General features: G+C 32.1%; 1 protein-coding gene across 1 annotated transcript in view; it reads right to left on the bottom strand.

The window, feature by feature from the left end:
* The window catches only part of LOC126830819 (protocadherin-9), a 57,192-nt gene extending 38,662 nt beyond the window's left edge, over positions 1–18,530 (bottom strand). The window contains exon 1 of the mRNA XM_056102762.1: positions 18,469–18,530. The gene's annotated coding sequence lies outside the window, so the exon portion shown is untranslated. The remainder of the gene's footprint in view (positions 1–18,468) is intronic.
* Positions 18,531–18,756: the final 226 nt, after the last annotated feature.

The raw sequence follows: 18,756 nt of genomic DNA on the forward strand, positions 1-18,756 counted from the left end.
ATGGCTTTATTGTGTCAAGGCTTTAAGAAATATGGTACCATCATAGTTTTAGTAAAATCTCATATTATTATAGGTCTACATGCAACCTCATCTAACATGATATCCGCATGTTAAGAAGGTTTTAATCCCAGTATTTCTTATAAGCTTTAATCAAGGGGTGGTTTACTAGTAGTGGCTTTAAGACATTGGAGTTTTATGGCAAATCAGCACCAACCAGTCCATATCGCTCCAGGGCTTTAAGAGATATATCATCATAGTTCTACGTCTATATGCAACCCAATCTAACATGGTACCTACGAGTTGATGAGGTTTTCATCACATATGTTGTTATTAGCTTTAATCAAGCAGGGGTTTATTAGTAGTTAGACATAACACCATTCTACATGATTGATAATATTAGATAAATCATGAAACAGGTTTTTATAAATATATTTACGCTAGCTACTTACAAATTATATCCATATGAATTCTGCCAATCATTATTAGCTACCTGTTAAAACATAAATAACATCTATTTAGGGTGGAATGTGCAGAAATATATCATTTCATCTTTTTCTGGTGTTATTCGAGTCTTTAGCATTTAATTTCAATTACCGCCTACTCGAGAATAAAACCGACTCTAGAGTAAAAAGTACAGCCAAGTAGTTCGCAAGCTTTTACACAATGTTATCTTTGCCCATATCACTTTATCTTTCGAGATTCATGGTCCTCATTCCCAACTTTTTTCAAATTACTGCCTATAAAAAGTTAATCGAAACCTTCACTCAAATATTTCATAGACATTTGTTTGTGTTTTCATTGTATAGTTTTTTTTATCATTTCCTAAAGGTTCTGTTGAACCCAACTTTGGAACTGCTTTACACATTATCAAATCATAAACAGAAATAATGTGTGAAGTTCCCAAATAAATAAGAAGTGTTACCAGGTGTTCTAGAAAGTAACCATAAACATGACTATTGTCATTTTAAGGCAAATTAATGCTATACTGATGCCTCATATTTCCAAAGGTGACACTAATTTTCAAAAGTCTCAGAGCAATAGCCACCTGTTGACACAAGCTAGAAGAACTTTAAAGTACAAGTGGTATCTGGTGTTCTAAAAACAGTAAGCATAGGGAACTTTTAAACAGCTTTAGCCTGTTCCCTTATCTCTGTTTATCGAATATAAATATTTCTCCAAATTAAAGAAATAGAGCTCACATAATCTCTACTAATATTCATCAAGCTCAATGCCTTTCATGTCATGCTTAAAACTTTACATGATAGCTTGAACTTTGTTTACAAATATATCGTGCAATCTATATTTTATACTGAATAAGAATGTCTGAAATTCCAACATGACCATGATATTATCCTGAAATGCCATTACTTATAAAGTAATTGAGTTAGATAAATGTGATACAGTATAACTAACTACTTGACAATCTTCTCTAATAAAAATCATTCCATTATAATTTTTTTTTCCTTAAAATTCCACTTGAATTATTAAAGATGCAGTGCCCAGTGTTTACTTTCGGTTTCAACTATTCATTAGATGATAGGATGAGTTTATATTCCTAAAGCAATGGTTACGAGTATCATCTGCTCATTACCAGACTTACTAATCTTACCATTGGAAAGTGGCAGTATACTTAGATTATTATAGATGTAGTGCCCAGTTCATCAGTAATCTTATAATCACGAAGCAATGGTTACAAGCATTATCTGCTCATTTCCTGGACTTACTATGGTAAAGTGGTGTTTCTGATTCCTCTTGATCTGGTTCACACATCAACTTAAAGGTAGACTAAATGTGAAAACAGATTTTCTCTAGGAACCAGGTATAGTCTTTATTTAAGAACCGGTCTTAGACTTTCTGCAGGAACCAGTCATAGACTTTCTCTACAAACCGAGCATAGATTTCTCTAGGAGCTGGTCATAGACTTTCTTTACAAACTGAGCATAGAATTCTCTAGGAACTGGGCATACACTTTCTGTAGGAAACAGGGAATAGATGTTCTCTAGGAACCAGGCACAATTTCCCTGTGTTTATTATAAATGTCAAAGTCAAGTCTGTGTACAAGAAACACTGCTAATCACACACAGAAATAAGTCTATCTATTCAGATAAATAGCATGCAAATACAGAAAAGATTACCAAATAATTGCCTGCTGTAGTAGCCTGAGAATTTAGCACCATTTCATCCACTCAATTACAAAAAAGCTCTGTCTCTTTAAAGAGTAATATTTCCATCAAATTGTTGTTTACTTTATCGTTAAAAAAAACAAGTTTTCAAACAAATTGCTTTTTGTTGCAAATTATCTCGCAAACATAAACACAGTGGCAAGATTTTCTAAATTAGATGCCATTTTCTTTTTAAATATTTAGAAGATTGAAAGATATGAAGAACTGTTATCTAAATACATATATTCAAATTAGCCTCAAAGATTTATACATTTGCACTTTTTTGTTCAAATTTAAACACGTGTCTCAGCTGGTTGATAGTTAGATGTTGGCTAGTTTTTAGTGATTAGGTTTGTAGTGTTCTTATGCTCAATTCAAGTATCTAATTATAATGTCCAATTAATTATTCCTAATATTTAATTAATCATTCCTAATATTTAATTAATTATTCCTAATATTTAATTAATTATTCCAAATATTTAATTAATTACTAATATTTAATTAATTATTACTAATAATAATGTCATAATTATTCTAAATAATTATCAGATTCAGACATCATATTATGGTTAACTTTGTGCCCATTTTCCAGGAAAAAGTAAGTATACTAGATGTTGCAGCAACAAAAACAAAATGTCAAAGTGAGTGGCATATCATAAAGTACAAGAATGAACTGTGGAAATATAGAGAAGTAATAGAAACAAGACAAGGTCTGGAGTAAGAAGTCAACACAAGGAGAGCATTCAGTTCTAATACAATAAGGATGACCTGGAATAAAGCAGAACAGTACTGCTATTGAAGATGTTTCATATGATTACTGTACAGTGCTGGCTCTGCTAAGCTAACAAGTGTTTGAAAACATGTGTTTTATAAGTGTGTTTTCTAATGGCAGGATGGTTGAGCAAAGATAAATCTTGTAATAAAATTACCTTTTATGGATGTCTTATTCCATGCTCCGGTGATACATTTCCTGGAAGCCTAAAGGGCAATTAGACCCCTTTGCTCTTCTTGGTCCTTAACAGTTTATGATGACTGGTAAGCAGTCGATCATTGTAATTATGGGGCTTTGGCAATTGATAGACAGAGCAATATGTTCTGGGTTCAAATTCCAAGAAAGCAGAAAAGAACATTTAGTTTCTGAAAAAAGATTTTTTTGACAGGGTAGCATCTGCTGAGCTGAAAGTATGCCCAGTTGTTTGGAGGGGCAAAAAACTGAGGTCCTTTCATTTACAAATTTTCATGTACATGTATGTAAAAGAACCTTTGGTGGATGGAAATTGAAGAAGAATAGGTGGAAACATCACTGTCTGGGCAAAATTCTTCTACCTTGCATTAACCATGTAACCACAATGAGCCCTTGCAGAATGGTATGATGTGAAGTTAAACCCATTTCATTTCATTTCCATTTACTATGTGCTGCACTTTAAAGGATTGCAATTCTTTAGACTATAAAAATATAATTATTACAAACAGTAGGTTTTAGCTGACTCATGCTTCACTCTCATTCCGATTAACTTCTCTAAGATTCTTAAACAGATTTTCTTAAAAAGTTATTCAATAATCGAGATCTAATAAATCTTACATGACAAATTAACATAAACATAATAAATATGAATCTTTTTATGTTATTAATGCATATTTGATAGTTATCCAAGCACGCTCCTCTGATAAAATACCATTGCATGCTCTTTAATATAACGTTACATGTTGCTTTAGGCATCCCATTATTCTATTTAATCACCCATTGTTGTATCTTAATGAAATACCCTCAAACACCAGAGTTTCCCATTCCTTGAGGAGGATCTGTCAAACATTAATTGATTGTTAGAAGCTAATTTTCTGTCTTTTATTTCAGGAGTTATTACACACTTGATTCTATAAACCAGTTTTGGTTCCCACTGCGGATTATTAAATGCATTGTTAACACTTCCTTTCTTTGGGAATACAAAATGGCTGCAAATTGGCTTCAGAATTGTAGAATAATGTTTTTAAAAAAAACTGACGAAATTGAATTCAAATAAATGTCTTCAATCAGAGACGAAGCTGAGGAATTTCCATTTAATTCAGTACAAAAAAATACAGTTTTATAGAAATACAACAAATTGTCAAGTTTGTTCATTTTTTAATTTTATTGTTGAGAAATTCTTTTAAAGTTTTTATATGTCATATGCTGCTTCCCGATTTATTCCAAATTCGATTTCTATTGAAATTGAATAAATTAAAAAGCTACTCTCTTTTTTTATCTAAAATTATTCCTTTCTATCAGAAAGAATTCTACAATTGGTAAATCAAAACAACTGGATAAGTTTAAGTTATAATCATGTTACGAAATGCTGGAAATTCTAAGAACACCTACTTTAATTATCCTTTTTGGTGCAATGCCAAGGCAGTGAATCAATTCCAACTGCCCACGAATCTCTTAAACACACAGAACCTTAATATTTCACACTATCTAAAGGACTAGATACTATCTTGTCATTCATGCAACCAGTTTTGACAGATCAAAACCAAAACGGTTCTTTCAGAAAAGGCCAGCACAGAGATTAGTGCTAGGGACTCTCTAGGTTTTAAGTCCAGTGTCCAAACAACACACCAGGACAAATGAGAAACAAATATCATTAATGAGATGATTTCTGATCATTGCTGGTATTTTTAATGAAGGTAATGATGGCCAAACGGCAGATGACAAATATATGCTACATTTAACTTGGATTATTAAATCAGTGGCTAGGTCACCATTAGGTGTTAATTTGGGATGAAATGAGTGGTTTGACTAGTTGTAAATTATGGTGTTTCCCCTCAAGGACAATGGTGGAACAGTATGGGGTAGTACCCTCATCTGTTGTTCAATCCAATAGCTACCAGCAGTTATCTTTCCTCTCATCCTACCTCCACGAAACTAACAAATATCATATGTCCATAGCTCCGACAAATACCTTTATACTGTTTTTTAGCCTTAGGCTTAATAAACAAGAGGATTCGGTCAATGTCCACTTGGTAGGCCTATAAAGTAATGCTTGAATACATTAAAACATCAATTGAAATCTTCTTCATTATTTTTGTTGACCAACAACTCAAGATGAAGCTTCATTTTTATAAACCTACCAAAATCATCCAATTCTAAAATTGGAGTGTAAGTACTTTTTCTTGTACACATAAAACAAATAAAACAGTTCTTGAGAATGATAAAAATTTGTGAAATTCTTGGCTTAAATAGAAAACTTTTGTGTTGCTTGAAATTTCAGAACTGTTTACATTAAATGAAATTGACAGGAGACTCTTACTGATAATTATCAGTACAAGTTGAAGTACCATAAATAATTTGTAAAAGTTATAAATTGTAAACTATTTGTGAAAGTTATAAATTGTAAACTATTTGTGAAAGGAAATGAAATGGGGTTTACTGTCATACTTTTCTAAACTATCTGTAATTCCCAAATACATGAGAAATGGTATCTTGTGTTCTGAAAAAGCTCACCCTGCCCTATACATGGTACCAGTCACTACTTATATAGCCATAGTTTGGATATAATTTTCAGAAACGGAAATAACCAGTATTCAAACTGCAGCTGTTTTAGATTCTTTATATTATATTTTAAATACTTTCAACCCTGCTCAATAACCAGTAATTTGTGATCTATTCAAACTGATTTAGATTCTTTATATTATATCTGAAATAGTTTCGACCCTGCTCAACCAGAAGTACAAATTAATTCATATTTAACTTACAATTAAACATACTGGATGGAACTTACCAGATGGAGAGCAGCCTTTTGTTAATTGAAGGCAAAATGCCATGCAGTTTGGGTTCTGTGTTGTGGAAACATTTTTAAAACTAGAGGAATGGTCGATCTTTAGAAGAAAATTAGCATTGGATCAGTTGTAAACTTGATCCCAAGTGTTTCAGCATTCTGATTTTTTACCCTAGAGGAATGTGGTCATTCCTTAGAATCTATCACCCACATTAGCCATATAGCGAAAGAGAGAGAAATGGGATTTAAGGTCCACTCCACACAAACTGGGTCAATGAAAGATTTTTGATCTAAAGCGCACACGTTAGACCACTAAACCACCAAAATCTCTAGCCATACGTGAGTGTCTTGGTTACTTCAGATAAGAAGATACAGTGACAAATTCTGTTGTCAATTCAACAATATGATCACAAGTAAAACAAAGAATTATAATTCAGATGCTCAAAATTTACATGTTTTTCAAATTGTACCGATTTGAACTCCGAAAAGATTATGTTTTCTCCAAGGGATATCAATTTTATCTTCAAAACATGACAAAAAATATAATCTCCCGCCTTAAACAATCAAAAATATAAACCAACTTGAAGTATCAATAAATATGTCACCTCTACAGGTAGCTTGTCGAATGGAACAACAACTCTTGTTCTGGATTAAAGAAAGTATTAAATTGACCAACTTTTGTTGTCACAAACAATTAGGACATTGTGACGTCTGCTCCAAAAGGTGAATAAAAAGCAAAATTATTCAGACAAAGATTCCTGCTGTTAATTACATGCCATGATTTAACGTTATTTCAACTGGGGTTGAATTTCACGACAAGACGGCAAAAAAGTCAACAAAAGCCTGAAGTGGTCATCTTCTCACCTTGATATCAAACAACACAGCAGGATGGACAGATTTATGAAGCGTAATTTTTTAGCAGATCCATTGATCGTCTGTGTCTAAGGTTTCTAGGATCACCTCCCAGCCTATCAACACCCAACATGCAACACAATCCTTTCTATAGCTGTGAAAATTGGTGGAAATTTATAGCCAAATAGGACAACTTAGTTCAAGCCCTGATCATGAGCCTTTTGTGACTTTAAAACATAAAATTTGTGGAGTATTATCACGAATAAATGTAGTATAAATAAGTCGTAAATGAAGACAATAAAAAGAGATTTTCCCATCTCTAACAGTGTATATTTAAGTATGAAATCCCATCTTCTAGTAAGTTAATAGGAATTTTACATTTTTTTCATCTCTTGGGTAATCTACCGTCTTAATGAATAGATTAGACTTGGAACACTTAAAGGATCTAACCTACTTTGATGTAGGTCAAAGTAAAGTATTTAATTGTGTTCATTCGATGTACCATTTTGATTTGTGATGGGAGAAGCCTAAATGACAAAAAGTTTGTTTAAAATTGTTTCTTTATTGAGACACACTATAGATTATATCTCAAAACCAATGAATTTAGGTGAGGACTTCTAATTATCAATGAGGACAGATTATCATCCTACAGAAATAATCAACATATAAAATCCACAATTTTAATTTAGATGAAAGTGGTCTAGACATTTTAAGAATCTAAGTGAATATGTGCCCTTCTTGGTTAAATTTGGTACAACATTCAGCTTTATTAAGATTATGAAAATGGATTCTCAATACCTTGATTTTAAATGAATATTTTAATAAATCTCATTGATGTCAATATAGAGTCGATGTAGATAGTTTGACATGTGGCCTACCTCTGTAACCTCATCATAGCCTTATTTTCCTGAGGTGTTAGTAGACTGTTGATTATGGATAATGTGTGAAAGATAATCTAATTCTTCGTTCTGCCAAGGTCAAAATCTAGTATTTCTTTCACATTTACAAAAAAGATGGTGAGAAACAGTACCGATACTTGATAAGAACAAGCGAAACCTAGTCAAAACATCTTTCAGTAATAAACATATATTGCATTCCATAGAACTGTCGTCCTGTGTATTTTCAGTTCAATTAATATTCACCATCAAAACAATCCCCAGTTCGTCAAACTATTGTCCTATAATAGAAACAATAATTTTCAATAGAGAAAAACAGACAGATATTAAATGGTTGCTGGTATATACTTATATTGAAATATTAATCATAATCAATTATAGATAGCAGACGTGTTACCACGGCGGCCAGGTAGATTTACAAAGGTGATAAACCATCTGCTGTATCAAACAAAAGGTTGAATTAACAATTACATCATTAACATCAACATCCCTACCTAATATATACCTCGGGGCCACAGATGATCTTTAAGAACATTAAAAGTACGCTAATATTAAACACTGATTTATCCTAGGGCATTGACAAATATTCTACTACAAAGAAATTAATGGATCATAATCATTACAATATGTGCTGAGATGGTATCATCAAAGACAGATTTCTAAAGTTGGAAATAGTTACACATGCTGTTGTTTCAATTCTAAAAATTTACGTCATACTGTTTCGATGTTTTTATTTATGAAGTTATTATGAAAATATACACTGATAAACACAACTATTTGATACCATTTGTAATTTATTATGAGAAGTAATTAAAACACAGCAATAACTTGCAAAATTCAATTACTCACTGGCAAGAAAATAATTGAATGTCTCGTGGGAAGTTGCCATTGTGCAAGCATTTGAATTATAGGGAGGTTTTTCCATGTACATCATGATTGTTAGTTCAGAAGCTCATCTCAGAATTGACTGGACAATTGGATGTTTGGTCTTTGTTTGAAAACATATCATAGTGGTTCAGTTAGTTGCTTGAGACTAGTATAAGCCTTCCTCAGAGAATTTACAATTTTTATTCACAGAAACATATCTGGGGTGGGGGAGGTGTTTACAATAAGTATACTCTGTCTTATGCATAACACCTGATACCCAAACTTGATACAAACACATTATGTATTCTAGAAAAAAAGCATATTCTGCTTTTTCTGCTTTATAAACAGCACATGTTATATGAATTTGATACTGAAATTTGACATTTAATATTTCAATATGGTACAGGATTTATTAAGATAAGTATGTAGTGTAAATCATTCTTGTTTAGTGGTGTTAAAGATCTACAATATTCAATAACACAGATGTTCATTTTTTTTCAATAAAGGTTTTGTTTCAAGCATGGAATAAATGAGGCATCAGTGAAGAGACAGAAATTAGAGAGATCCTTAAAACTATTGTTCCCTCTTTCTTTTTGATGCTTAAAGCCATTCTTTTTTTGAAAAAAGAATCCATATTGTTTTTCTTTCTTGACCACATTATTTTCTCTTTATTACAGAAGAGAAGAATATTGGTTGATGAGGCATTGAGTGTATCGTGTGCTACAAGTTAATTTAACAACATGAAAACAATAGAATAAAAAGTAATAAAAGCATATTGTTACCGTTGTTACTTTGTTAAATTGCCCGATAACCAACAATAAAACAGCACTACATAATCTTGAAGACAAAGAAGCAATATTCATTAATGTTTCTTTCATCTTTGTATTTAGCCTGTAGGTAAGAAAGTGTGACTCTTAATATTGTCCTTCAGGATAAGATATGGTTGAAATGAGACGAAATTGGGTTTAACGCCTACACTTTACCAAATTCCAACTCTGAAACAGTGCATGCTGCAGTTAATACGGATTCTTGTCAGCGCAGGTTTAAATAATCCTAACAGTCTCAAACCAGAATCGATACCAGGCCCAGAAAAAGTTTTGCCTCCCCCCCCCCCCCCCCAGTGAAAAAATTGTCTACCATAGATATACATTGTCTGTCAATTTTACAGCAACCCTGAGAACACTTCCCCCCCCCCCCCCCTCGCTGCTCTCAGCTAGTTACGGCCCTGGTCGATACACTAAGTTTGAACAATTTTACCTTAAACATACATTATGCAAGAGCTAAATCTGCCTATTGTACTTCTTATCCAGACCATAATCAACTCTCGATGTCATCGCTAGCCTACACTATTTACTGGATTGGAATCCAATCTGCTGCTCAATGCTCATTGATGTTTTAATCAAAAAATGGATAATCATGACTATGTTTTTTATCGTACTAACTTTAGTAATGATGATCAAGGCTAGGCCTAAAATTCAATCACTAAATTTTCAGCAAATTCCCTTTACGTTATCTAGTTTTTAGCTATTATAGAGAGAACTGCCAGGTTATTATCTAATCTCCCATAATGTATCTTTAATTAGAAGAATAGTTATAGTGTTCCAAAATGTGTCAGATGGACAGACAAACAAATTTTATAAAATACACCACAGACTGCAAGATGTTATCAACCAATTCAGACTTTTCATTCAAACAAAGAATTTTAGTACAGAAGTTTACTGATATTTTTAATATATTTATTAATATTTATAATATACATTCATTTATATCTATAATATACATTAATATTTATACCATTTTTTAACAACTTTCATGAACAAATTTAAACATTAAATCCAACGTTTTCTAGTACCAGTACTTTGGTTCATGATTATCATTACCAAAGATCATAAATGTTTTATTTTAAAGGGGGAAAGTTTATTACCTATGTAAGTAAAAAAAGAATATATATTTATAACCTGTGTACAAACAGGTGTGTTATATCAAACAATAACCTATCTTTTAATGCCAGAGTTTTAATAGCTATGGAATAACGTCTGTCAGTGTCTGATACAAGAAGAAGCAGAAATCAATAAATCATACATAAAAACATTCAGACGTGTCAAGAAACATTTTATGCTGGATGTCAAGACATTTTTTATGCCGATAGTGTAATTACATGTACATAAAACAATCAAATAAAAAGCTTAAGACACATTTTTAGGGGTAATCGAAACAAATTCACAAGAAATTAAACTGTTTTAAGAAGATTTTCTTGGTTTTCTCGATTCCTTGCTCAAATGTGGTTTAATGAGAAGAATTAGGGAGATCAAAGTCATTAAACAACAATATAAGCTGTTTAACAAACCATCCCCTCCATCCACACAACAAAGTTTAATTGTTATAAATGTTGCAATTAAACCAAAATTATTTTGGTCATCAATAGTTGTTGGACAAAGAGAGACGGAGGTCAGCTCAGTCAGCGATTGCTGATCTTTGACAAAACATCACAGTTGACCAGATAAATTAATAGGGTGACCAATCACTGTGATATCGAAAACTTAACACATTAATGGTTGCAAATCACAAAGAACACTCTGATGACCCTGTGGTTCTAAACTTCTAATGTCCAAAGAACCTCGTCCTAATCTCAGCTTGGTGGTTCCTTCCTTATGTCCAATCACTGAGTTATTGAAAAGTTATTATAATATCAGCTGCAAATCAAAAAAGACATTAATGGCCCTGTTATTATAACTTTTTTCATGTCTGTTCAGTCAGGCCCTGTCCATGAGTGTGCTAAGGCATAGCTCCGACTTATAGAGAAAATATGACTGAGGTTAAATTAATAAATGAATAAAATTAATAGCACATCGCAAAGAACTTTGATCACTATGCAGATAATAGATTTCTGATCCAAGGTTTGTTTTAGAAATACTTGCCTCATCTCTATGTTCTATGGGTTGATCTTTTGCTTAGTGGTGGAAAATCACACTTACTACCCTATGGGTTTATACTTTGCAAGTCCATAGCTCACCAATATTCAGTGTTTTAAAGTATGGTACTCTATGTTTTACTTCTGAACAGAATAGCTTAAGAATAACCAAGAAAAAATAAAACATATGAGGGAAGTGCACAGATTATCTTGAGATGAACAATCAAAGAATAGGCACCAGGTGTTTTCCCTAAGCAAACAACATCCTCTTGTACTTTTCTTTCCTTTCTTTAATCTTTTTTGCTTCATCAACCAACTGTTCAGGTGTGAAAAGGGGGAAGTTAATATTTTCTGGATATAGGATTTTAAAAACATACAATATGGTAGGAAGTAACATATTGTTTATTCTTTAATTCATTATTTATATAAATGAAATGAAATAAAATGGGGTTTAACATCCTAATGTTCTGCTCCGAACTGGGCTAATGAAGACAGGCATACACCATAGTGTGCTATGAGGGAAATTTTGCCCAGATAGCGGTGCTATGGCCTAGTGTTACATCGAATTCAAACTGCCAAGGGATCTTTTACAAGCACATATATTGTTGTCTACTGTTCTATATGTATCTCCCATAATTCAACATACAGCTCGAAAAACCTTAACTAAACAGAATATTTCATTGGTTAATTCTCCCTACATCAAACAAAACAAGATTTATTTAAAAACTCTTCCAGATTCCGGTGTAATGAAAACAAATAAAAGTAAATTTGAACAAAAAGAAACAAAAAAGGATCTTTGTTTTAATCAGAATAATTAAAGAAAGTGAGAAAAAAAAACACTGAACAAAAGAACTAAGATGGATAGACAGATTTATGTTGTTCAAAACAAGCAGCTTTATCAAACAGGTTTCCATTTCTTACAAACCTAATGACTCAATATACTGTTACATTTGTTCCATTGAAAGGTTGTAATTAAGGCTGTGTTTGGATTGGTTTTGCTTGAATAAAATTGTTAGAAAGAAGTAAGTTTAAGCAAAATATTCATTTATAGTGAGGTTACAAGATAAGAATTCATGGATCACATAAAAAGGAATTTGTCAGATGGTGATGCTGCAGTATCTATAAACAGATTTGTGTAATGAGCCAAACGACAAACTTTCAGATTGAAATCCTATTCTATTCCCCCCTCTCTCCTCCCCAACTTCCAGTTCCAAATTCTACTATTCATTTCCACCTCACTCTCTCTCAAACTTTCAAGTCAGAATCCTACTATTTAATCATGTCCACCCACCCCAATCCCTCAGGTCAGAATCAGAAGCCTACTAATTATTCCCTGCCCCCCCCCCCCCCAAGTATCAGCATTCACATCAGAAATTAACTATATATAGTAAATTCAAAGTGAACAATACCTTGGAAATTACTGATAGAAACGTATTGCTACAATAACAGTGAAACCCTGCTATTAAAATCAATAAAATAACAGTGATGGAATTTAATGCCTTCAGCTACGTAAATTCTTTCACCAATTTGATAAATGTGAATCATACAGAATTGAGAAGCAATCATTAAATCTGGATTAAAGAACAAAGTTATAGCCTTAATGGTGGATTACATATATAATGCAACTGGAGCAATTGCCATCTTTGTTAGGGGATACAGAAGATCTGTATTAAGCCTTGTGTATCATACATAAATCGCTAAGGACTTGACTAGGCTGACCATGGCTTTGTTTTTGATGCCCAGGGAGATCAAAGGCCACACAATACTGTAAATGTTACATGAATTGTGCTACGCTCCATTTAGAAAATTTATGGTGATTTAGGAATAATGAAGGAGTCATTTAAAGTCCAATAGGTACCTGCACTTGGATCTGTTAACAGATTTTTAATGTCCACTCTATAAGTATTATAAAGGTGTTCAATTGAGCGTTTGAAAACTAGAGTGATGCTAGACAACAAACAGAACATCATCAGAACAATAGCATGCAAAATTCACCTTAGAAGTGATGATAGCAGCCACCTGACACAGCCGACAGATCAAAGACATTTTATGTCCCAATATCCAATTAGCGTCCATTTCATCCCTAGCATCTCTTCTTGCATTTAAATTAGAATTTGAATAACTTCACAAACAATGACCACTTGTGGACGATCAGCTTTAAATGGAGATTCAATCAAGTGGAAAACTTGAATTGACTCAAAAGAAATTCATTCAGCATCACAAGTAGAAATTAGGATGCATTGTTTTATGAATCTCACCTGTCTATTTTATGAGCTTAGTTACACCTGAATCTTTTGATCCACTCATTTAGTTAATGAACTAGCAAGTTAAGGTGTAATTTATACACCCCCTCCAGTAAAAGGAATGGTGTCAATATATGAAAATCTGAAAGGTTTAATTATTTTAATTTATTGTTTTATGATGGGCACCTGTAGATTAAAGGTGTTCTAGTTAACACTATAAGTGTAAAGAGATGACCCAAATCTAATTAATAATCTTTTAGATCTATAACGGAGACCAATAAATTTGTATGAATCCCCAAACATCTTAAGGAATGATCCACCATATTCTCATTTATGATTTCCAACATCTGCTCTCCTTTGGGTATAGTAAATAATAATTAATTGTGATCTTTAATTAGATTTTTAATTAATGTATAAATTAATAATAGTATTGTATATCTTTAAGTATTGGAATCAAGCTCTGACACATTTCAATTTTTGTCCATGTTGATCCTGGAGGGGAATTTGATGGGGTGGGGAAAGCACCTAGTTGTCTCATTTTCATTAACACTATTTCTATGATAATTCATGTTTTTGCAGCTACCCTGATCATGGACATGGCATGACATCACAAGAAGTGACGTGTTTGTCCATTTATTCATTATTTTGTTATGCCCAACCAAAGTTTTAAGATAGAATTATAAGTTTATTTTTTATTCTTCAAGGTTTATATTTATATATAGTTAAAAACTTTTATATTTTGTTAAATTCATGTACACAATCTGTTATTCTGTTTGTTCTTTTAGGTGCTGGGGAAATGGCATTAGGCAACTCACAGAATTCAAAGCTATTTACAATGCTCAACACTTAAAACCCCCACTTTTAAATAATTTTATGAATAACACATGAATTTTTTTTCTTTCAATAATCAACTTAAAACTTACAAGGCTAGGCAGGTACCCTCGGATCTTTTAAGGAAGTATAACTGTTAGACTGAAACCACAATTTTCAATGCAAATTGGTGAACCACAAAACCAATATTGCATTAATTTATGAATAACATATATGAAATTGTTTTTTTCTTTTCAATAATCAACTTAAGCATATTGTGGGGAGAAAACCCACAAGGTCAGAGGTGCCCCAACCTCTTTTAAGGTATAACTGAAACGTGCGAAATGGTGAACCACAAAACCACCCAATATGACATTATAAACATAGAAAGGAAGCTCATGCTTATTCATCTGGTAATCATTACTTTATTTTATCACATTACATATCAACTCACACCTTTTAAATTACATCTTATCCTTGCATTGATGGATTGTCATGTCTTGAAATAAATTGAATAAAAATTGATTAAAATATATCATGTCTGGTATAATATATTATACTATTTTATTAACTGTCACATAACAAACCAATCTTTATCATCATAAACACATCATTATTTACACTATATCAGATTACATGAAAACATGAAAAAAATTGACAAAAAAGAACAATCTATATAAAACTTTCAATTTTAATGAGAAAAATTATTTTCTGCAAATTGAGGTACAGAATTAATTTTCTTCATCACAGAATTATCAATTCGAAAATTTGTATGGGGTTCTTTCATATGACCCAATGAACAATCACTTCAAGTTAAAAATAATATCTAGAACTCTGATCTGTACAGTAGATGAACAAACAGCATATCTTAATGGCAGGATGTCACTGTGCACATTTTTAAAGACACAACAGATTCCAGCCAAACAGAATTTTATGACCTATCTGACTGGTCCTTTAAGTTAACATTTAGATAGTTATCAATTTTCTTCTGTTTTTATTTTGTTAGTTTAAGACCAACTATCATAATATTTTTTTCAGTCAATTTTTATGGTGCACAATAAAATGGAGTAAACACCATAACTAAACCAGACAATGGTTTAAAGTCCATCTGATCATATTACATTTAACATGGAATAAACTGAAATAACTGCAGATCCATCAGGGTCAGGTTTAGACTTAAACCCTATTTACATTAAAACATTTTTAACTTTTAAATTGCTCTGAGAATGGAACACTTTAATTTTGAACAATTTAAACAGGTCATATGGTATATATTAGGGGCGTAAGGAATTGTGGCACAACCCACCACCTTTCAGTGGAAACTCGATAAACCCTAATATGGACTGTCTTAATAGCTTTTCTGATCAAAAACATAGCAAGAAATTAAATGAAATGGGGTATAGCATCCTACTGTTCTGCACTGACTGGCAAGAAAATTGTCATCCTATTAATTTGACAATGATACCAACTACAGAAATTCATTGTCCGAATAAGAACAATCCTCAAATCTTTTGCCATCGACCCCATTTTTCCCCTGCAGATACCTTTGACTTCGTGGATCCCCAACAATTGTTATGAACCCTTGAGACCTCCGGTTAAGAAACATTGGTCTATTCATCAGATGTTTTTGTTTTGTATTGTCATCTTGTGCAAAAGACCGTGTTTATTTTTCCCCCATCAGAAAAGTCATGTGAGAATTGACTTACAATTAATTCCATTAGATTCCAATAATTTATACAAGAGCATTTAATTTCAAATAGACAAAAAAAGAAAGATAATCTATGTTCGTGGTAATGTTTTATACCATGCAATTATCTTGGCCTTATTCTGGACTTTTTTATTCTGACAATTATATGTCCAATATCTTTATGGTATGGTAACTGTACTTATATCCGAGTCAAATAAAATCAATTATTATACGCAAACACCGACTGCATTATATGTAACTTAAAAAGCATATATTAAACACTGAGCCATGACAAATGATACATGTTATGCAAAAACGCAAACCAAACAGTGATAAACTAATGAAAAACATACATTATATTTATCATAATGCAAACACTGATTGCATTATATTCAACTTAAAAAGTATATTCTAGACAAATAATATGTCTTGCAAATATGCAACTTGATGTTATTGGCTATAACTAATGAAAAACATAGCCTACATTATATTTAGACACTCCCTTTCCGATTATAAATCATAGTAAAATTTTATTACAAAACGCAAACATCTTTTGAACTATAGTAATACATCAATTATAACCTGTTTATTATAAAATACAAACACTTCAGTTATTGTGATACATCAATTATAACGGTAACCCTGTCTATTACAAGGTGCAAATATATTTGATTAAAGTGACATTTCAATTTAAATTATAACTCATATGTTACAATATGCAAACACCTTTCACTGAGACCAAATCAATTTAATTTTTTGTTCTTTGAGGCCTTAATAAATAACCACTTAAGTCTCGTTAATGATATTTTGTTTAAAATTTAAAAACTTTTTGAGAAAAGCAACCATGTACGGTTTTTTAATACTTTTTACCTGAAGAAATTGGAGGCAAAACTTTTAAGATGGGTTCAGATTGGTGTGGCCTTAAGGCTACAACTAAATGATCTATTCCTCAATTTATTACATGCAAACACCTTTAAATTATAGTATAGTTATAACTAAATTAAAATGATATATTCACCCCCTTATATTATATATACATGTAAGTAAAATAGATATATTATATTCAATGGTCATATTGTCACGTTAAATCAATATAAGCTACATATGGCATACTGTCCACCCTTCACTATCTGTTAATATTTGATGTGGTCATTGTCTATGGTCAATTGTCCAGAGACTGACCAAATGTCTATAAAGATATATTGAATAAACAGACAACATGCTGGTCCGATGGTCACATCTGACCGATCGCCGCAGATCAAAAGAATTTCGACTGATTTTTCTAACATAATATTAATAGGTATACAATATACATGTTGTGTTAGTACAAGTGGATAAATAATAAATGTGCATTCACTATGTGAAAAGTTATCATGTTGACATGCTTGTACATGTACTAAGAGTAACATTTTCTTTTGATGATTCAATACCTCTACCCAGATAAGCTATCTTTGATTTGCAATAAATGAAAGATAAACTCATGTTTGGGTTTTGAGCTATATTTTAATTCAAGCCACTGAGCATCATTTGAGCAATTTTGCAAACTTCAATCCAAAAATTCCAATGAAATGATGAAGCCAGTTATCGTCATTTCCGTGATTTTGCAAGGCAAGCTTCAAAATTGCAAAAGTTGAATCCCTAACAGGAATATCAGTCAAAAAATTACAATGAAATGATGAAATTCAACATTTGCAACTTCTGCAGATGGTAGAAGCAAGCCAGCACGACCTATACATGCTGGGTTGAATCTTTTGATCAGCCTCTCTTCGATCATTTTGAATCCAAGCCTAGAGATTATCTACCGCTGAAATTTAACGTCCTACTGTTCTGCTCCGACCGGGCTGAGTACATTTAAGCATGGATAAAACCTCTAATGCAGATTTCTAATTTTGGAAATGAGAGGATATGTCAAGAACAAGTGCAACTGCTCTTTATCGAATATCAACTACCAAGGGGTCCTTACGGATATGCCAAAGTGTACAAAGAGCCTCAATTTTTCTTTCTCATCTAAATGACAGGACACCAACCCTTACTTGACAGACAAAAAAAGAATATGCATCCCCACAAACAAAAAGATCTAACCACATCTAAGTTGGTTGACAAAATTTTGTATGAAAATCTTTAATATTTTCTGCATTTTTCACCAATAAAAAGATTAAAACAGAACAGTACTGAATACTAATAATTTAGCTTCTCCATTAAAAATAGTCTGTGTTTTATAGGTTCTTTGTGCAGGTCATAATGATCTTGTGTTGTGCAACCATCCATCCATACAATTTAATACTTACCAGGATATTGAAAAGTTGTGAGATTATCTCTAATCAGCGTTGTATACTCAAGTTTCAAATTTCTGAAAAAATAAAAATATAACAGCTTAACTGCTTTGTCATGTCACATTTGTTCAAAAATAAATTTCAAAATCACTCCACTCCCTAATATCATATTTCTTCAAATTTAAACAAAATAGACACAATCATTTTTCCATGTTAGCTCATCTGTATTAACTGGAGCATCCATTAGCAAAAAACATAAAGACATATTTTTAACACTTATAAATTTTAACAAAACGACATTAT

The sequence above is a fragment of the Patella vulgata genome, chromosome 8 (assembly GCF_932274485.2).
Source record: "Patella vulgata chromosome 8, xgPatVulg1.2, whole genome shotgun sequence".
NCBI lineage: Eukaryota > Metazoa > Mollusca > Gastropoda > Patellidae > Patella > Patella vulgata.